General features: G+C 36.2%; 1 protein-coding gene across 10 annotated transcripts in view; it reads right to left on the bottom strand.

The window, feature by feature from the left end:
- PACRG (parkin coregulated) overlaps nucleotides 1-21,195 on the bottom strand; it is a 576,157-nt gene that overhangs the window by 309,682 nt on the left and 245,280 nt on the right. The window lies entirely within an intron of this gene.

Raw genomic sequence — 21,195 nt, 5'->3', positions numbered from 1 at the left:
AGAACATGTATAACTATGTTATGAACAATGTTATACACATAACATGTATAACTATGTTATATGTGTTATATATATATACATGTTATATATATAACGTATAACTATGTTACATATAACACGTATAACTACGTTGTAGACATATAACGCGTATAACTACGTTGTAGACATATAACGCGTATAACTACGTTGTAGACATATAACGCGTATAACTACGTTGTAGACATATAACGCGTATAACTACGTTGTAGACATATAACGCGTATAACTACGTTGTAGACATATAACGCGTATAACTACGTTGTAGACATATAACGCGTATAACTACGTTGTAGATATATAACGCGTATAACTACGTTGTAGATATATAACGCGTATATAACTATGTTGTAGATATATAACGCGTATAACTATGTTGTATATATATAACGTGTATAACTATGTTATATATATATAAAATTTCAGAGCTTTCATTGCATAGTTTTCTAATATTTGAACATATATACTAGGTACCCATAAAAATTAAAAATAAAGATAAACAAATAAATTTATAAACAAATAAATTTAATATAATTCAAGTTACACAAGGTGAGCTATCTGACCACATGAAATTAAATGAGCATTAGTAACAGGAAAATCCCTAAATAGATGGAAAATAAACAAAACCCATGTGTCAAAGAACAAATAAGAAGAAAAAATTTTAAGTATTTTAATTGAGTGAAGAGTAAACATATCAAAATTTGTGGGCCACTACTAAAGTAATAATTAGAAGGAAACAGCACTAAAATCCCTATTAGAAAAGAAGAAGAAAGGTCTGAAGTCAATGACCTCAGGTTCAACCTTAAGAAATGAGTAAAAGAATAGCAAATGCAAACGAAAGAAATCAGAACAAAGAAAATAATAAATATCTGAGTGGAAATTAGTAAAATATAAAATAGAAGAATAATAAGGAAAAGTCAATGAAACCTAAAACTTTTTCTTTGAGAAGGTGAATACTATTAATAAACCTCTGGCAAAAATGATCACAAAAAAGAGAGAAGACACAAATTACCACTTAGAGGAATGAGAGGGGTGATACCACTACAGATTCCACATTTAAAGTATAATAGGAGAAGTTATTAAGAACTTTATGACAATAAATACAGCTTACATGACATGGACAAATTTGTTGAAACAAACAAGCTATTCAAGCATAGTCAAAAAGAAATAGATGACCTGAATATCCCTATATACTCATTTAATTTTCAAATAAAGCTGGCATTGTTCATCTTAATTTAAAGTAAGAAGACTGAAATAAAGATAGGCAAGTACTTTGAGCAAGAGCTTGTAGTTAGTAAATGGTAGGATCAGATTTTGCCTCTCCGTTTTCATCTCTATACTGCTGCTCTGAATGAATGAACGAATAAGTATTTTCATTAGAAAATAGTTTAAATCCCATACATAGATTAAATTTGCAGATATGTGTGTGTGTGTGTGTATATATATATACATACATATATACACACACACACACACACACACACACACTAGAACTTTGTATACATTTGATATGGTTAGGCTTTGTGTCCCCACCCAAATCTCATCTTGAATTGTAATCCTCATAGTCCCCATAATCCCCACATGTCAAGGGAGAGACCAGGTGGGGATAACTGAATCATGGGGGTGGTTTCCCCCATGCTGTTCTCCTGATAGTGAGTGAGTTCTCATGAGAACTGATGGTTTTATAAGGCGCTCTTCCCCCTTCCCTTGGCACTTCTCCTTCCTGCTGCCTTGTGAAGAAGGTGTCTTGCTTCCCCTTCACCTTCCACCATGACTGTAAGATTCCTGAGGCCAACCCCAGCATGTTGAACTGTGAGTCAATTAAACATCTTTCTTTTATAAATTACCCAGTCTCAGGCAGTTCTTTATAGCAGTATGAAAACAAACTAATACAATATTATAGCTAATATACTTTATATATAATGATATATATGTTCATATACATATTTGAAATATATATTTATTATAACTAATATTCTGTATATATAATAATATATATGTTCAAATATTAGAAAACTATGCAATGAAAGCTCTGAAATTTTAAAATCTTTTCATGAGTTAGTTTGGGAAAGTAAAGACTAACTGTGGTTTACATTATTGGAAGAGAATTTTTTTTGTAAATTCTAATTGAAGATCAATGAACTCTGAAAGAGATTGATACGGTCATTATCTTTTTAAGCATGAGTTAATGATCCAGTTGGAATGACTAGCCAACTATTAAGCAAGTCCAAGTGGAAAGAGCATGCATAGTGCGATCATGTGGATCTAATTTGAATCTCTGTTCTGCTCTTTTTAGCTGGGGAAGATTACTTAATCATTGTAAGCTTCGGTCATGTCATCTGTAAGAATGGGGGTGCAATGCTATCTTAAATAATTATCGAGAGGATTAAGGCTAATGTATATAAAGCCCCTAATCCGGTGGCAGGCAGAGAAAAGAAGGGCAATAAATGACAGATATTGTTATCATGATTACTATTGTTGGTGTTGGACTTCATTTTCTTATAAGCCCATCCTACCTCCAGTTGTTGATAAGCCAAAAAATTCCTGGGGAGAAGATCGGAAGAGTTTAAGAATAATTAAAACTGAAAATGAAAAGAGAGAGAATAATTAAAAACAAACAATATTTGGCAAGAAGTGGATATAGAAAAAAGGGAAGTTTGAGTTGGAAATGTTTCCTTTCTCCTTTTATCTCCTGCTGTCTATACTTTCCCAGATTTTTCCATTTTATTTTTTTTCTGACTTGATTCTGGTATTGCAAACAGGCTCAATTTCCTCTTCCCTTCCTCACAGATATTTGTAAAGCAAGTGTTTAACATTCAAATGCTTACAGGAATTATGCAAGTAAAGTGAATTATTGAAGCAAGCTTTATGGTATTCTTTCCCCACGCATGGTTCATTTGCATATTAATCAGCAAGAGATGATTATTCCATTTCCAAATGAAAATTTGCTCTCTTTCATTTTTTCTGATAACACATACTTATCCAGGCAATCTGGGGCCATAGAAGTATTCACCTACTTTAAGAGAAGTAATAATGCAAAGAAGATAATAAACATTGATTGGCACTAGACTGCCATGTTGGAGTTAGCAGCAGCTGGTGAGAATGAAGAAAACTAGGCAAGACATGCCATCTAGAAGGGGTAGGTGTTACTTAACCACAGACATTCATTGACATATAAGAATATGTGTCTAGTGTTGCCAGAAATTGCAGTATGCCAAAGAAGCCAGAAATTTGGACATGAAAATTCTCAATATTTGAGAGTCTCAAAAAATAATTGCACAGGTTTATCAAACACATCTGAGGACAGCATCCAGCCTTTAGGACTCCGGGTTATGGTCCTGCTACGGAGGAGTCAAGGTTCTCTGAGGTCTGGCAGTCACTAATGGGTAGACCTATCTCAGAAATAGAGTTTGAATGCAAGAAAACACTTTCACACACAGAAAGTAGCCATTTCTAGTCTCTTGATTATCTACAGTAATGTTTTCCTCTAGTCATTTGTCAATAAACAGAACTTCCACCAACTACTTAACCAAACTGTTTTGCAAAACGTGAAGACATTTCTTTCATTAACTAAATGATTAACTGATTCATTCATTTATTCAGTGACTACTTTTTGGGTGTATATCATGATCAAGGCACTGTGGGCAATGCCAAGATAATTAAGGTATAGTTGCTCTTTTCTTAATCATTTCTGCTCTTTTTTTAACCTGAAAAAGATAGTTTTGAAATTACTCTGTTGTTTGGTTCAAATGATTTTTTTCACCTTCTATTTGTATATATGGCATTAGAAGGCATTTTGAAGGTCAAGTGGAAGGAAGGCTTTAAAGATAAACAGATGAGTCTGACTGACCGTCAATCAAGAAACTGTGCTACGAGAAACCTTATCTAGCAATGAACAAATGCTGTGATGGTCAGCAAATTGGAACTGATTCCTGAACTGCCACAGTTACATGCAACACACAGGCACCAGTATTACTTTGCTGTCAACTAGAGAGGCCTAGAATGTGTTATATAGATCAACCTAAGTAACATTTTAATGAAAAGTTCTTAAGATTCTTACCTCCAAAGAAATGTGTACAATATTCTGTCATTCTGAAAAATTTGCCTTCACTCAGTTAGAGCAGACTGAGTAAAAAATGTTCTCAATACTTTTAATATTATAGCCAGGGTGATTTAATTTCATTTACAACTTGCTGCAGTGAAGAAAGCAGGTTCCCTAACTCTTTAAACACATTATTTTATGCATAATAGGGTAATTATGTTAGATGGGTACACTATCAGTGGACTTCTTGGATGAGTGAATTTTCTGGGGCTAAACAAATGCCAAATGTATATAGTAATGTTCTGTCTTGGCACATTAGGCTGGAATTTAATTACCTTGTATAAAAATTATAGCAAAATCTTATCAGCGTAACTTCTATATTCTATTGTGTGAATAAGTGAATGCTGTCTACAGCTTAAGCCCCAAAACCCACAAACAAGATCATATAATGAAATCAAATTCCACCAAGAACCAAATAGAGTGAAGACAATTCCCTAAAGTAACAATTATACCGTATAAATGAGAAAGGATATCATGTTCTTAGAAAAGCTGCTATTTCCAGTGTACAAGATAGAGACTGAGTCATATCAGAAGTTACCCACAGAGACCTGTGGTTTTCTCTTTCTCTGTTCTCTTTGATTTGGCCTGGAGGCTTTCAAACCTATTCTGCTTTCTGTTTACCGGCTGCCACTCCCACTTCCTTATAAAAAAACTCTTGGCTCACCCTGGTTCTTATGGGACATTCTCTGGAGCTAGGACTGGGAGATACATAAATATGAAAGTTGTGTCTACAGTGGAGAGAGCAAGTTTATTGGATCCTAGAGCACTGATCTCCCCGTGGCCAGTAGCACCACTCAAAAGCTCTTTGGAGAATTGTGGTGTCTGCTATTCCCCTCGTGGAGACCCATTTCCTCCTTGTTCAGATTTCATTAACTCTTTGGACAGTGCATCAAATAGGTTATTGAACAGTTCGCAAGCCACCCATTTCAGAGTCTTCAGCTTACACTGCAGCGTACAAAGGACTCAGCTGTGTGGTTGTGCCGAGGTCCTTGGGAGCCATGCACACCTGTAACCCATCCCCAAGGCCTCGCAAGTGCCACCAACTCTGCAGACAGGGCTCTTTCGGCCTTCCCAGGGCAGACTCTTGCCTCTCCTTCAAAATCACGGCCATCAGCTTCTCAGGAGGTTTTTGCCTCAGCAGCTATCTGAGGCTGGGCTAAGAGCTCCCTAAGTGTTTCAGGAGCCCCTACTATTCAGGCCTGCCTTGGCTCATAGGTAATTTCACATTTTCCTGGTTCTCTCCTCTCTAAACCATAAACTCCCCAAGGGTAGAGACTGCACCTTTCATTGTTGTGTCTTCCTTTTCTAACACAGAGCCTGCAGCATAGGAGTGTTCAATATCAAGCCTCAGATAGATAAATGCTGTGTACTGTGATATGAAACGACAATCACGTGAATTTCCATTTGTTGAGTTCCTGCTGGGCCATGTGTGTCATCCCCAGTCCTCATGGCACCCTGCGATGTACCCATTTTACACATGAAGCAAGTTAAGATGCATGCCCAAGGCCACACACGGAGAGAATGCCAGAGCTACAGTTTAAATCCAGATCAGTTTCTCTGCAAAGGCTCCCAACGTGATGCTATAAGGATGCCACCACACTCTCTTCTGTTTGGAGCAACAGGGACCCCTTTGGAGCACACAGAGACCCACTGGTATGGGGAGTGTGATGGGAGTGCCATGGGGGTTCCCCCATTCGAAAGCCCAGGAAGTGATCTCCACCAGTGCCCTCAGAGGGTGACTTCTGGGCAAGTCTGTCCAGCGTGAAAACAGAAAATGCAGCAAGAAGTTTTTGACCCTCCAAGTACCCTGCACCACAACCTGCGGGAGGGCACTATCTCAGGGACTAGGCACTGCCCACTCACAGATGAAGCCTGATTGCATTTAGAGACTGTCCTCCAGGTCTGCAAGAGGGAGGAAAAGTGAATCTGGCCTGGATGGCCTAGACTAAAATGACTCAGTTGACTGCTACCTCGGATATGTAACCCAGGACAAGGATCTTAATGATCAGACTAATCTACAGAGAATCCTGCTGATGGCTCACTCTTTTGCAATCCATTGAAACGAATCCAACCATAGGATGTTACAAGTACATCCAGTTGGAGGTTTCTGGTACAATTACAAGCTGTAAAATTATTACCATTGTAGGCATTTGTGTTTGTAATTATGTTTCATAATTAATGTTCCAAAGTAATACGTTAGGTTCTCACCTCCATTTGCAGTTTTCTAAATGAAGGATTTCACACTAAAGACTGCAAAATACCAGGGGCAGGCCATGAATCACCAGGATTAATGATATTTCACTCAGAAATTTTGAAAGGCTGAGGCTAAAGTAAAACTCACAAGAAAATGAGTCATGTATAGTGGATTAGACCTTGCCTGGGAAGAGCAGACTTCATGTAATAAATATAATTTTTATAATTAAAATGTTTTACTATGTAGAATGCTAATCCCCTTTAAGAAAGGAATTCTACGTGTCGCTAAAATGTTAAGGAAATATATAGAAGGCCAAGCCAGTCTTGTTTCTGAATTTTTTTGTGTGTTTAATCCAATTTAAATTGGTTGAGGGTCTGAAGAGTTAGGTGGGCAGCGACTATCCAATCTTGTATTGAGCTTCTACTAAGAGCAGGGCTCTGGCATACATCTGTCTAATGCAGGCTATGATTAAGGTACCTAAAACTCACAGGCCAGTAAACAGCTTGCACATAACAGGTGCTGCAAAATGTCTGCTGAATTAGCAAAGGTAAGTTAAATAAATTGTACCATTCTATACACTCAGTGAGGACCAGAGCTAGGATTTGCATTCTGAAATGTAATAGTTCTAATGAGAGGAACGAAGATGCCCTGACTGCTTCCTACCAATAAGAATGGGGCTTCCAGTAATCTCTTGATATCCTCTTATTTATGTTTATTTCTGCCCATAATTATTTGGGTATTTCTAGTCATAATGTTTTTGGACTCATTGCACAAGTAATTTAAAATGTCATTTTTTTTTCATATTCTTTCTGCCAATATGAATGTCTGTCCAGTAGGGAATAGTGCAAATTCTTTCCTACTCAGGTGTGAGAAACAGCAGACTGGTGCTGTGACTGCTGGCCATGCCCTGCAGAAGGAATGCAAAGTGCAGTTGGCAGCCAGGTCAATGGAAATTCCCACATCTAGGGCTTTGTCCACTAAGGAAAGAGTGATCACTCAATAACAGGGGTTGTGATAACTGGCTAAACATTTTTGAAGAAAAGGGTTAGATTCCCTAATTGACTTCACATGTCAGAATCAATTCTAAATGACATTTGGTATCATATAACATATAGGATGGAAATACAAATAATAAAAACATTTTTAATGTAATCTTGGGGTAAGAGGGATCTTTCTAAGCATGCTTCTAGAGCAGAAATAATAAAGTCAAAGTGGTCAGATTTGACTATGAAATTGTATTGCATATAAAAATATACCCACAATATGAGAGAAAACATTTCATATGCTTAACAAAGAATGAATTCCCATAAAGAAAAGAACACCATGCTAGAGGGAAGAATGGACAAAGACTTCTACATTCATCAACATGACATACTGAGTAGTTTACAAGCAACTTCTCTCTTAAAATTTTTGTTAAAGATGCAGAAACATTGCAGAACAAAATAACAAATACCTGCTCACATTCATCCTTTAAAAAGTAAGGGCCAGAAAGGAAGAGGAAGCAGGAAAGTCATGCCAGGTGATGGAGACCATGGGCCTCCTGAAGGCATGCTCAGTCCTGGAGATTCTGAGTGGCACACGGCATGAGGACTGGAGACAAGTCCTCAGATCCACATCAAGTACGAAGTTGGAGTTAAGATTCCTGCTTAAAGCTAGGACTCCTAGAGGACAGCACCCTTCAGGAAAAGGTGGGTTAGAAAATCGTTCACCTGGGTGGGAGGTTGCAATAATGTTAGTAACAACATTGACAGCCTGCCCCTATTATGACGCACTACCAGCGGAACAGAGTTCCATGTGCTCCGTATATTAACCCATTTTATCTTCACAATTCTTTACAGTAGGTACTATTATTATCCCAATCTAACTCCTGAGGAAACTAAAGCCAGAGAGGCTAAGTAACTTGTTTAAGGACATACTGTTATGACGTGTACAATTCAGGCAGTCTGGCTCTGAGAAAGGAGGGAGTGTATCTCCTGGCAAGGAATTAGCATCCAGACTACAAAAAGAACTCCTCCAAGTCAATAAGAAAAAGATAAACAACTCAAGAGAAATTGGGCATAATATTCAGGCATTTCGCTGAAGAGAAGACATATAGTGTCAAGTTAATATAGCAAAAGATGTCCAATGTTACAAACACAGATTAAAAGTCTGATAATGTCAAATATTGGCTAGCAGGAGGAACATGGGAACTCCCATTCCTGGCTGATTAGAATGGAAACTGAAATCACCACTTTGAAGAATAATCTAGTGAGTTTATCTGAAGGTCTCTCTTCTTGCTTTCAAGACCTATGTCAAATTGTCACCTCTTTTATGAAGTCTGTTATGAATCCTTGGGCCCACCTTGACATTGAATTTTTCCAATTTCCAGCATTATTCTGCTATTCATTGGAAGACATGATTCGCTGCCGTCTGTCAGTAGTTTTCGTCTGTTACTTAAGGGCCAAGGTGATGTGGTTTTGTAATTTTTCATTCCTAGAATCTAAGAATGAGCTAAATAAGTGTTGCTGGTTTGACTATAAAAAAGACTAATATAAGCAAAGAAACCATATTTTGGCTTTCTCACTTTTTCATTAGCATATGTCAGATGCATTCCAACAATCCAATTATAGTCAGCACAACATACCTTAGGGCAAACAAATCTTTAGGGTTTTTGCCTTATGTAGATTTGCTCTATATTTTCTTGAAATTAAAATTGAGCATGACATATTTTCTGAAGAAAAGTAAGAAAATGGATTACTGTACATTAATGTCAAGTTTTATCTTTATCAAACCAGTTTTAAACACTATGTTCATTCATTGAACGTCACAAAATGACAAAGGCCTAAGGCTCTAATTGACTTTTGGTAAACATATGACTGAATCATTAAAATGTTTTAGTTTATTGTATAAAATCTAGTACTAAACAGTTATTAAGAGAGACAACATAATGTCTCCCTGGAGTTTAATGACTACCCATGACTTATGCCACTATAGGATTCTCCAGTCTACACTTTAACCCTGATTACTTAGCATATATTCTTTCTATTTTTCTAAAAAACTCTAGTTTTAAGAGTAATGTGTGCTCTTGGTAGAAAAGAATTTGAAAAACAAGAGAAGAAAGAGTAGAGTGCCCATAATGTTACTAACAAGAGTTGAGACAGTTACTGTTAATACTTTGAAATGTGATTAGCCTAGACTTATTTATAAAATATTGTATAAGGCCAAAGTCTTACTGTCTGTATAAATTCCACATGCTATTTTTAAAATTTGGCATGAGTACTTCATTTTGTTAATATATTATTTTAAATTGTTATATAATATTCCATTGAATGGATTCATCATAATTTAATTAGCCATTCCCCTAGTTTGGTGGAATGTTTCATTTTTCTCAGTTTCTGTTTTCTCTAGCTCTAACCTAGAGCATCTTTGTGTATAATGATTTTGGGGGGGTCTATTTTGGATCAAAGCACAAACGAATTTTCTATATTTGATTTGAAGGACGTGAACATATTACTAAATTACTTTTATCACCTCCATTATGGGACTTGAAAGTGATGATTTTATTGTATTTTTGTCATTAATGACCCCTTTTTAAATAACAGCTTTAAGATATCATTGACACATAAACATTGTATATATTTAGGGTATACAGCTTAATGTCTTGATATAGGTGTACATTGTGAAATGATCACCACAATCAACCTAATAAACATGTCCATTATCTCACATAATTATCTCTGTGCATGTGTGTGGTGTGTGTGTGCATGCACACACACGAGTGGTGAGAAGATTTAATTTATTCTCTTAGCAAATTACAAGTGTACAAATATGAAGTATTGTAACTATCGTCGCCATACTGTATATTAGATCTCCAGAAATTATTCTTCTTGCATAGCTAAAACTTTGTACCATTTGACCAACATCACATGATCCAGCAATCAATCCCAATTCTGGGTATATATTCAAAGGAATTGAAATCAGGATCACGAAGAGATATCTATCCTCCCGTGTTCATTGTGGCATTATTCACAATAGCCAAGATATGGAAACAATTTAAATGTCCTTCAACAAATGGACGGGTAAAGAATATGTAGTATATACACACAACAGGATATTACTCAGGCTTAAAAATAAGGAAGTACTGAACACAGTCAGCCCTCCATATCTGCGGGTTTTCAATCTGTGGATTCAATCCAAGGATTGAAAATATTCATAAAAATGGATTTGATGTGTCTGTACTGAATATGAACAGACATTTTTTTGGTTATCATTTCCTAAACAACACAATGTAACAAATATTTGCATAGCATTTACATTGTATTAGGTATTATAAGTAATCTCAAGATGGTTTAAAGTATACAGGAGGATGTGTGTAGGTTATATGCAAATACTATGTCATTTCATGTCAGGTACTTGAGCATCCATGGCTTTTGGCATCTGAAAGGGGTCCTGGAACAAACCTTCCACCACTACCGAGGCATGACCGTACTTTTATCTCCATCTGCCATTATGATACATCTGTCAGGTATCCTCAGGATCCTTCCAAATAAACACATTCAATATCAAACTTAGGAAGTTTCCTCTTCTGACCCTGTTTCTCCTCCTGCAGTTGCTGTTGTGACCTAGAGCACCAGTATCTAACCAGCTGTAGAAGTCAGAGCTGTAGTGTCCTTTTTGCCTTAGGTCTTTCTTATGCTTATGTCCATGAGAACAATGTTCCACCTCAAATCTTAATCTGCCCCCTTCTCTACATTCTCACTGCCATTGCTTGGTTCATGTCTTGCCAGAGTAGTAGCACTGGATGTGTCTATTCTTGATTGGGCTATTTAAAAAGTATATTGAATTTTTTCATCGCATAACTAATACATGCTTAGAGAAATGTATTGAACATTGTAATGTAAAAAAAAAAAAACAATAGTTTCACCAGTCAGTAGCTCCCGCCTATTTTCCCCCACAAAATTTTGTAAAACTACTGTAATCAAACCATACTCATAGTTTTCAGTTTTGCTTTTTCTTTTACTATAGCCTGTTATTGTTCTCATATTATTAAGAACTCTTTGTAAACTTTTAAATTCATAGTGTTTTCTTAATATTCCATTAAGAGATTGCACCGTAGTTTATATAACCATTCCCTTTCTTGTTTGGCATTTTAATGAATACGCTGCACATAAAACTGTTTCAATAGATTCAGTTGTTTCCTTAGTATAAACTCTCAGAAACAGGATTACCCCATTAAAGTCTACGAACATTTTAAAATTTACCAATTTCCAATGATTCTACATAGAATGGCTACATAATAGCTTTCTGTAGAACATAGCTGATCCTATCCAAAACAGCTTCCCTTTCCAAAACAGCTATGTGGCTGTTTTCATACCCAATAAATGAAATCTGAACTCCTCAACTTGCTCTTCTAAGGCTTGCCCCATGCATATCCATCTGTCTGGCTTCATTGCTACCATCTCCTCAACTCAAGTGTCCCAGCTTTCACCTATGCTGAACCTGCATCTATTGCTCTCTCTACCTCGATTGACCCTTCTCCTCTTTATTCAGTTAAATCTCTGCTCCAATCCCACTCTATGTCCCTAGTGAAATTCACAACATTCTTCCTCAATTTAAAAGTAATTGCTCCTGGATTCAGAGAGGAAGATGGCAGAGAGAAGACAGGGCTAACATGCAGCTCCCACTTGGATGGAGAGAAAAGCATGTGCAGACTCATACCATGGACTTTTGCTCCAAGAACCACCTCAAGAATGTACCAGGAAAATCAAAAGAATTCACAGATCCCTTGAAAGAAATGGCATGCCACTGCAAATTCCATGAGACCGGTGCAAAACTGGTGTTCTCTTGAATGTGCCACCACCTGGGTGGAGGCCAACCAACTCAGGACATTACAGCAACTCATGACATAATAACCCTGCTACAAGGAAGGAGAAAACAACAGCTAACTCCACTGCCTGCAGCATCCTGGATAACCAGAGGTCCTGGGTCTGTCCATGTGACAACTTCACTGCTAGCATAATCAGCATTTGAGAAAGTCAGCACAATAAACATATCTACAAACAAGGACTCTCACAGTCTATCTACTCCAATCCCCTGCCACCTCCACCAGAGCAGGTGTTGTGTATTAGTCTGTTCTCATGTTGCTAATAAAGACACACCTAAGACTGGGTAATTTATAAAGAAAAAGAGGTTTAATGGACTCATAGTTCTGCATGGCTGAGGAAGCTTCATAATCATGGCGGAAGGTGAAGGAGGAGCAAAGGCATGTCTTACATGGCAGCAGGCAAGAGAGTGTATGTAGGGAAACTGCCCTTTATAAAACCATCAGATCTCATGGGACTTATTCACTGTCATGAGAACAGCATGGGAAAAACCCACCCCCATGATTCAATTACCTCCCACTGGCTCCCTCCCATGACATGTGGAGATTATGGGAGCTACAATTCAAGATGAGATTTGGGTGGGGACACAGCCAAACCATATCATGCTGGTATCCATGGCTGGGAGACCTGAAGATTGCAGACATTTCCCAGCACCAGCCTGGAGCCTGGTAGCTCCACAGAGTGGGTAGACCCAGAAGAGCAATAACAATCAATGCAATCTGGCTCTCAGGAAGCCTCAACCTTAGGGGAAGTGGGAATGCAACACATCAAGGGATCAACTCATGGGACAAAAGAATCTGAAGAGCAGACTTGAGTTCCAGATTTTTCCACTGAAGTAGTCTACCCAAAGAAGAAGAAATCAGAAGAGACATTCTGGTAGTATGACAAAACAGGCTCTATAACACCACCAAAAGGCCAGACTAACTCTTCAGCAATTAATGCAAACCAAGAAGAAATATCTGGATTGCCAAATAAAAAATTCAGAAGGTTTATTATTAAGCTACTCAAAGAGATACCAGAGAAAGTTGAAAGCCAACTTTAAAAAATTGAAAAAAAAAATACAGGATAAGAATGAAAAATTATCCAGGGAAACAGATATCATGAAGAAAAAGCAATCACAACTTCTGGAAATAAAAGACACACTTAAAGAAATATGAAATGCACTGGAAATTGTCGACAATAGACTACAACAAGCAGAAAGAACAACTTCAGAGTTAAAAGACAAGGCTTTTGAATTAATCCAATCAGACAAAAACAAAGACAAAAAATAAAGTCCTATCTAATTATCATATTTTTGTTGCATTTGCTTCAAGGTTCTTGGTCATGAAGTCTTTGCTTAAGCCAATGTCTAGAAGGGTTTCTCCAATGTTATCTTCTAGAATTTTTATGGTTTTAGGTCTTAGATTTAAGTCTTTGATCTATCTTGAGTTGATTTTTGTATAAGGTGAGAGATGGGAATCCAGCTTCATTTTTGTACATGTGGGTTGCCAATATTCCCAGCACCATTTGTTGAACAGGGTGTCATTTCCCCACTTTATGTTTTTGTTTGCTTTGTCTAAGATCAGTAGGCTGTAAGTATTTGGCTTTATTTCTGGGTTCTCTATTCTGTTCCATTGGTCTATGTGCCTTTTTTATACCAGTACCATGCTGTTTTGGTGACTATGGCCTTATAGTATAATTTGAGGTTAAGTAATGTGATGCCTTCAGATTTGTTCTTTTTGCTTAGCCCTGCTTTGGCTATGTGGGCTCTTTGTTGGTTCTATATGAATTTTGGGATTTTTTTCTAGTTCTGTAAAGAATGATGGTGGTATTTTGATGAAAATTGCATTGAATTTGTAAATTACTTTTGGCAGTATGGTCATTTTCACAACATTGATTCTACCCATCCATGAACATGGGATGTGTTTCCATTTGCTTGTGTCATCTATGATTTCTTTCAGCAGTGTTTTGTAGTTTTCCTTGTAGAGGTTTTTTATATCCTTGGTTAGGTACATTCCTAAGTATTTTATTTTATTTTTTTTTGCAGCTATTGTGAAAGGGGTTGAGTTCTTGATTTGATTCTCAGATTTGTCACTGTTGGTGTATAGCAGAGCTACTGACTTGTGTACATTAATTTTGCATCCTGAAACTTTGCTGAATTTATTTACCAGTTCTAGGAGCTTTATGGGTGAGTCTTCAGGGTTTTCTAGGTATACAATCATATCATCAGGAAACAGCAACAGTTTGACTTCCTCTTTACCATTTTGAATGCCCTTGATTTCTTTTTCTTGTCTGATTGCTCTGGCTAGGAATACCAGCACTATGTTGAATAGCAGTGGTGAAAGTGGGCATCCTTGTCTTGTTCCAGTTCTCAGGGGGAAGCTTTCAAATTTTCCCCATTCAGTATAATGTTGGCTGTGGGACTGTCATACATGACTTTTATTATGTTAAGATATGTCTGTTCTATACTGATTTTGGTGAGGGTTTTAATCATAGAGGGATGCTGGATTTTGTCAAAAAGTTTTTTCTGCATCTATTGAGATGATCATGTGATTTTTGTTTTTAATTCTGTTTATGTGGTTTATCACAGTTACTGACTTATGTACGTTAAACCATCCCTGCATCCCTGGTATGGAACCCACTTGATCATGGTGGATTATCTTTTTCATATGCTGTTGGATTCATTTCACTAGTAGTTTTTTGAGGATTTTCATGTCTATGTTCATCAGGGATATTGGTCTGTAGTTTTCGTTTTTTTAAATGTCCTTCCCTGGTTTTGGTATTAGGATGGCACTGGCTTCATAGAATGACTGAAACGAGGATTCCCTCTTCTCTATCTTTTGGAATAGTGTCAATATGATTGGTACCAATTCTTCTTTGTATGTCTGATAGAATTCAGCTGTAAATCCATCTGTTTCTGAACTTTTTTTGGTGACAGTTTTTAAATGACCATTTCAATCTCACTGCTTGTTATTGGCCTGTTCAGAGATTCTAATCCTTCCTTAAGCTTCTGCACAGCAAAACAAATAATCAGCACAGTTAAAGACAACCCACAGAGTGGGAAGAAATCTACACAATCTATACATCCAACAAAGGATGAATATCCAGAATCCACAACTCAAACGAATCAGCAAGAAAAAAAAAAACAATTGCATCAAAAAGTGGGCTAAGGATGTGAATAGACAATTCTCAAAAGAAGATATACAAGTGGGAAACCAAGCATATGAAAAAATGCTAAAAATCACTAATATTGTGGAAATGCAAATCAAAACCACAATACAATACCACCTCACTCCTGCAAGAATGGCCATAATAAAAAAATACTAGATGTTGGCATGGATGTGGTGAAAAGGGAACACGTTACACTGTTGATGGGAATGTAAACTAGTACAACCACTATGAAAAACAGTGTGGAGATTCCTTAAAGAACTAAAAGTAGATCTGCCATTTGATCCAGAAATCCCACTACTGGGTATCTACCCAAAGGAAAAGAAGTTATTATACAAAAAAGATACTTGCACATGCATGTTGACAGCAGCACAATTTGCAATTGTAAAAATATGGAACCAGCCCATATGCCCATTAAATCAAGGGGTTGATAAAGAAAATGTGGTATGCATATACCATGAAATACTACTTGGCCATAAACAGGAATGAAATAATGGCATTCGCTGCAACCTGGAGACTATTATTCTAGGAGAAGTAATTCAGGAATGAAAGACCAAGCATGGTATGTTCTCATTCAAATGTGGGAGGTAAGCTATGAGGATGCGAAGGCTTACGAATGATAATTGCACTTTGGAAACTCAGGGGAAATGGTGGGGGTGGTGAAGAATAAACGACTACACATTGGACACTGTGTACACTGCTCAGGTGATGGTTGCACCAAAATCTCATAAATCACCACTAAAGAAATTATTCATGTAACCAAACACCACCCATTTCCCAAAAACCTATTGAAATAAAAAAATTTTAAAAAGAAAAAAGAATTTTAAAAATGAACAAAACCTCCAAGAAATTTGGGATTATGTTAAACAGGTAAACCTAAGAATAATTGGTATTCCTGAGGATGAAGAGAAATCTAAAAGCTTGGAAAAGGTATTTGAGGGAACAATTAAGAAAACCTTCCTTGGCCTCACTTCAGTTCTAGACATCCAATTACAAGAGGTTCAAAGAACAGCTGAAAAATTTGTCACAAAAAAATCGTCACCTAGGCACACAGTCATCAGGTTACCTAAAGTCAAGACAAAGGAAATAATCTTAAGAGCTGTGAAGCGAAAGCATAGGTAACCTCTAAGGGAAAAACTATCAGATTAACAACAGACTTCTTAGCAGAAACCCTACAAGCCAGAAGGGATTGGGGTCCTATCTTTAGCCTCCTCAGACAAAATAATTATCAGCCAAGAATATTGTATCCAGCAAAACTAAGATTCCTAAATGAAAGAGAGATAAAGTCTTTTTCAGATAAACAAATGCTGAGAGAATTCAACACTACCAATCCAGCATTATAAGAAATGCTAAAAGGAGTTCTAAATCTTGAAACAAAACCTTGAAATACCCCAAAATAGAACCTCCTGAAGCATAAATCTCACAGGGCCTATAAAACACTAACACAATGGAAAAAAAATAAGGTATTTAGGCAACAATTAGCATGACGAATAAAACAGTACCTCACATCTCAATATTAACAGTGAATGTAAATGGCCTAAATGCTCCACTTAAAAGATACGGAATGGCAGAATGGATAAAAGTCCACTAACCAAGTATCTGCTGTCTTCAAGAGACTCACCTAATGCATAAGCACTCACATAAACTCCTAGAGAAAGGAGTGGAAAATGATATTCCATGCAAATGGAAACCAAAAGCAAGCAGGAGGAGCTATTCTTAGGTCAGACAAGACAGACCTTAAGGCAACAACAGTTAAAAAAGAGAAAGAGGGACATCATATAATGATAAAAGGATCTGTTCAACAGGAAAATATCACAATCCAAAATATATATATACCTAACACTGGAACTCCCAAATTTCTAAACAATTATTACTAGACTTAAGAAATGAGATATATGGCAACACCATAATAGTAGGAGACTTCAGTACTCCATTGAACGCACTAGACAGGTCACCAAGACAGACAGTCAACAAAGAAACAATGGACTTAAACTATATCTTATAACAAATGGACTTAACAGATATTTATAGAACATTCTACCCAACAACTGCAGAATATACATTCTATTCATGAGCACATGGAACACTCTGTAAGATAGAACATATGATAGGCCACAAAACAAGTCTCAATACATTTAAGAAAATCAAAATTTATATCAAGTACTCTCTCAGGCCACAGTGGAATAAAACTGGAAATTAACTCCAAAAGGAACCCTCAAAACCATACAAGTACATGGAAATTAAATAATCTGCTCCTGAATGATCTTTGGGTCAACAATGAAATCAAGATTAAAATTTAAAAATTCTTTGAACTGAATGATAATAGTGACACAACTTATGAAAACCACTGAGATACAGCAAAAGTGTTGCTAAGAGGAAAATTCATAGCACGAAATGCCTATGTCGCAAAGTCTAAAAGAGCACAAATAGACAATTTAACATCACACCTCAAGGAACTAGAGAAACAAACACAAAAACCAAACCCAAACCCAGCAGAAGAAAAGAAATGACAAAGATCACAGCAGAACTACATGAAATTGAAACAAAAAGAAAACAATATAAAAGATAAATGAAACAAAAAGCTGGTTCTTTGTAAAGATGAACAAAACTGATAGATAATTCACAAGGTTAACCAACAAGAAAAGAAGACAGAAGATCCAGATAAGCTCAATTGGAAACAAAATGGGAGATACTGTAACCGATACCAGAGAAATACAAAAGATTGTTTAAAGCTACTGTAGACACCTTTATGCACACAAATTAGAAAATCTGGAGGAGACAGATAAATTCCTGGAAATATACAACCCTCCTAGATTACATCAAGAAGAAATAGAAACCGTGAACAGACCAATAACAAGTAACAATAGTAACAATATTGAAACACTAACAGAAAAAAATTGTCAACCAAAAAAAAAAAAAAATTCCAGGACCAGATGGATTCATAGCTGACATTAAAAAAAGAATTGGTACCAATCTTACTGGACCAAGCTGAGAATCAGCTTAAGAACTCAACCCCTTTCACAACAGCTCCAAAATAAATAAAATAAAATACTTAGGAATATATCTAATCAAGGACATGAAAGACTTCTAAAAGAAAACTACAAAACACTGCTGAAAGAAATCATAGATGACACAAACAAATGGAAACACATCCCATGTTCATGGATGGATAGAATCAATATTGTGAAAATGACCATACTGCCAAAAGCAACTTACAAATTCAATGAAATTCCCATCAAAATACCACCATCTTTCTTTACAGAACTAGAAAAAAAATCCTAAAATTCATATGGAACCAAAAAAGAGCCCACATAGCCAAAGCAAGCAAGACTAAGCAAAAAGCACAAATCTGGAGGCATCATGTTACCTGACTTCAAACTATATTATAAGGCCATAGTCATGAAAACAGCATGTATATGTGTGTGCGTGTGTGTGTATATATACATATATATCACATTTTCTTTATCCAATCATTGGTTGATGGGAATTTAGGCTGGTTCTATATTTTTGCCATTGTAAATATATATATATATATTTATATATATGTTTTATACATAAAAATATATAAATATATATTTTAATGTATAATATATATATACACACCATGGAATACTACTCAGCCATCAAAAGGAATGAAATAATGGTATTTGCAGCAACCTGGATAGAATTGGAGAGTATTATTCCAAGTGAAGTAATTCAGGAATGGAAAACCAAACATTGTATGTTATCACTCATAAGTGGGAGCCAAGCTATGAGGACACAAAGGCATGAGAATGATATAATGGACACTGGGGACTCAGTGGGAGTTTTGGGAGGGGGTGAGGGATAAAGGACTATGCATTGGGTACAGTAGACACTGCTCGGGTGATGGGTGCACCCAAATCTCAGAAATCACCTCTAAAGAACTTTTCCATGCAACCAAACACCACCTGTTCCCCAAAAATTATTGAAATAAAAAAAAAGAAAGTAATTGCTCCCATTCCTGCTTCCTGTTACGATGACACTTAACTTGTATTGTAGTAATTACCACAGTTTCCTGTAGTATAGTTTATTACAGATAAATTTAATGAGATTCTTAAAGGCAGGGCCATACATTGCCAATATTTATATCAGGCAAATATGAAATATCTTCCACATAAGTGATGGAAGGTCAAGAACATCAGATCCTAAATGAGCAAATTATCCTTCTGCATTTAGCTTTGTCTCTGTAGGCTGAGTAGATAAAACAGTATTTCCCTGTTGCTACTCCATAGGATGTTTCTTAAATGGAGAATATTAATGTAAAAACATGCTTGGAAATTCTAAGCAAAAAAGCAAACAAATGCCAAAAACAAGAATATTATTGTAATTCTCCAATTCTGCCATATTTATCTGCTTCTGAGCCTTACTTAATCCTGGTAGAAAAACATCATGGTAGCACCTAATTAACATTTTTTCTTAATATATGGCAAGAAAGACAGGAGATCTCAACTGCCCCTACTGAAAAGCCAGAGGAATAAACATTTTCACATTCATTTTTAAGAGACTAGGTAAAACAATGGTGAACTGACTGAAGAGTATTAGGTATACATTTGTGACCTGGGCCTAATGACATGAGATCTGTATGCAGTGTAATTAAAAACTTATGCTAGTAATTATTACACTGAAAATGTGTGTGTGTGCGTGTGTGTGTGTGTGTGCATATGTGTATGTGTGTGTTTCACATAATTGTGATGAGAACTAGTACTGGGAAAACCTTGAACCTTCTAAAGAGTATGAATTAGCTGAACAAAGAAGCTAACATATCGACCATTTATTAAATTCCACCATTAAACTACATATCTTTCTAAAACTCGCAGGCCTTTCTTCTTTCTAAATATAAATTTTTGCAGTTTAGTATTCATTTCTGTTAATTTCTAAGTTTCATTTTTTTTCTGGACTGAATATTATTTACCAACTTTAGGCCCTAAAAGCTCTGAGGGAGAATTTTTAATGCCTGTGAATTTATTTTATTTAAGTAAACTTCCAAATTACTATTAAATAGAAAGCACATTAAACTTTCATTAGTCTATCTTTAGTATTCTTTGCTGCATATATTATTTATTCTGACAGGAAAATAAGTCAAAAAGTGATTTTAGCTCAAAGTAAAGCTAAAAAAATCAGATAAATTATAAAATTATACCGACATTTCAAGTGTGTAAGAGATACAATTTTATCAAATAATTTAAACATAATTTTAATTTATTAGCACCACTCAAAAGGGGGCTTCACAATATGGTCTGGACAAGGATATTTTGGATAAGATCTCCAAGATACACACAACAAAAGCAAAAGTAGACAAATGAGATTACATTGAACTGAAAAGCTTCTTCTGCACAGCCAAGAAAACACTCAACAAAGTGAAGAGACAACCTACAGAATGAGAGAAAATATGTACAAATGTTGCATCTGACAAGGAGTTAATATCCAGAATATAAACGAACTCAATGCAGTGCAAGAAAAATAATCCAATAAAGAAATGGGCAAAAGATCCAAATAGACTACTTCTGAGAAGAAGACATACAAATGGCCATCAGGTAGATGAAAAAATGCACAACACGTCTAATAATCAGGGAGATGCAAGTCAAAACCACAATGAGATGTCACCTCACCCCAGGTGGAAGGGAGTGGCAAGCTTAACAGAAGAGTAAAGGCATCTTGGGCTGGCAAAGTGGGGTTGAATTAGCTTTAAAGCTTTAATTCTGAAATAAACATATTCGTCCTAAGAAAGCAGGTGATTATAAAGACAGGTTATTACCAAAACAATGAGAAAAGAGGACCTATATAACGAATATATGTTTTGCACTTATTTACAATTGCTTTTAATTAAATAATTA

This window comes from Gorilla gorilla, chromosome 5 (genome assembly GCF_029281585.2).
Source record: "Gorilla gorilla gorilla isolate KB3781 chromosome 5, NHGRI_mGorGor1-v2.1_pri, whole genome shotgun sequence".
Taxonomy (NCBI): domain Eukaryota; kingdom Metazoa; phylum Chordata; class Mammalia; order Primates; family Hominidae; genus Gorilla; species Gorilla gorilla.
Note: the sequence above shows the minus strand (reverse complement) of the source record. Positions and strands in the feature narration are given on the sequence as shown.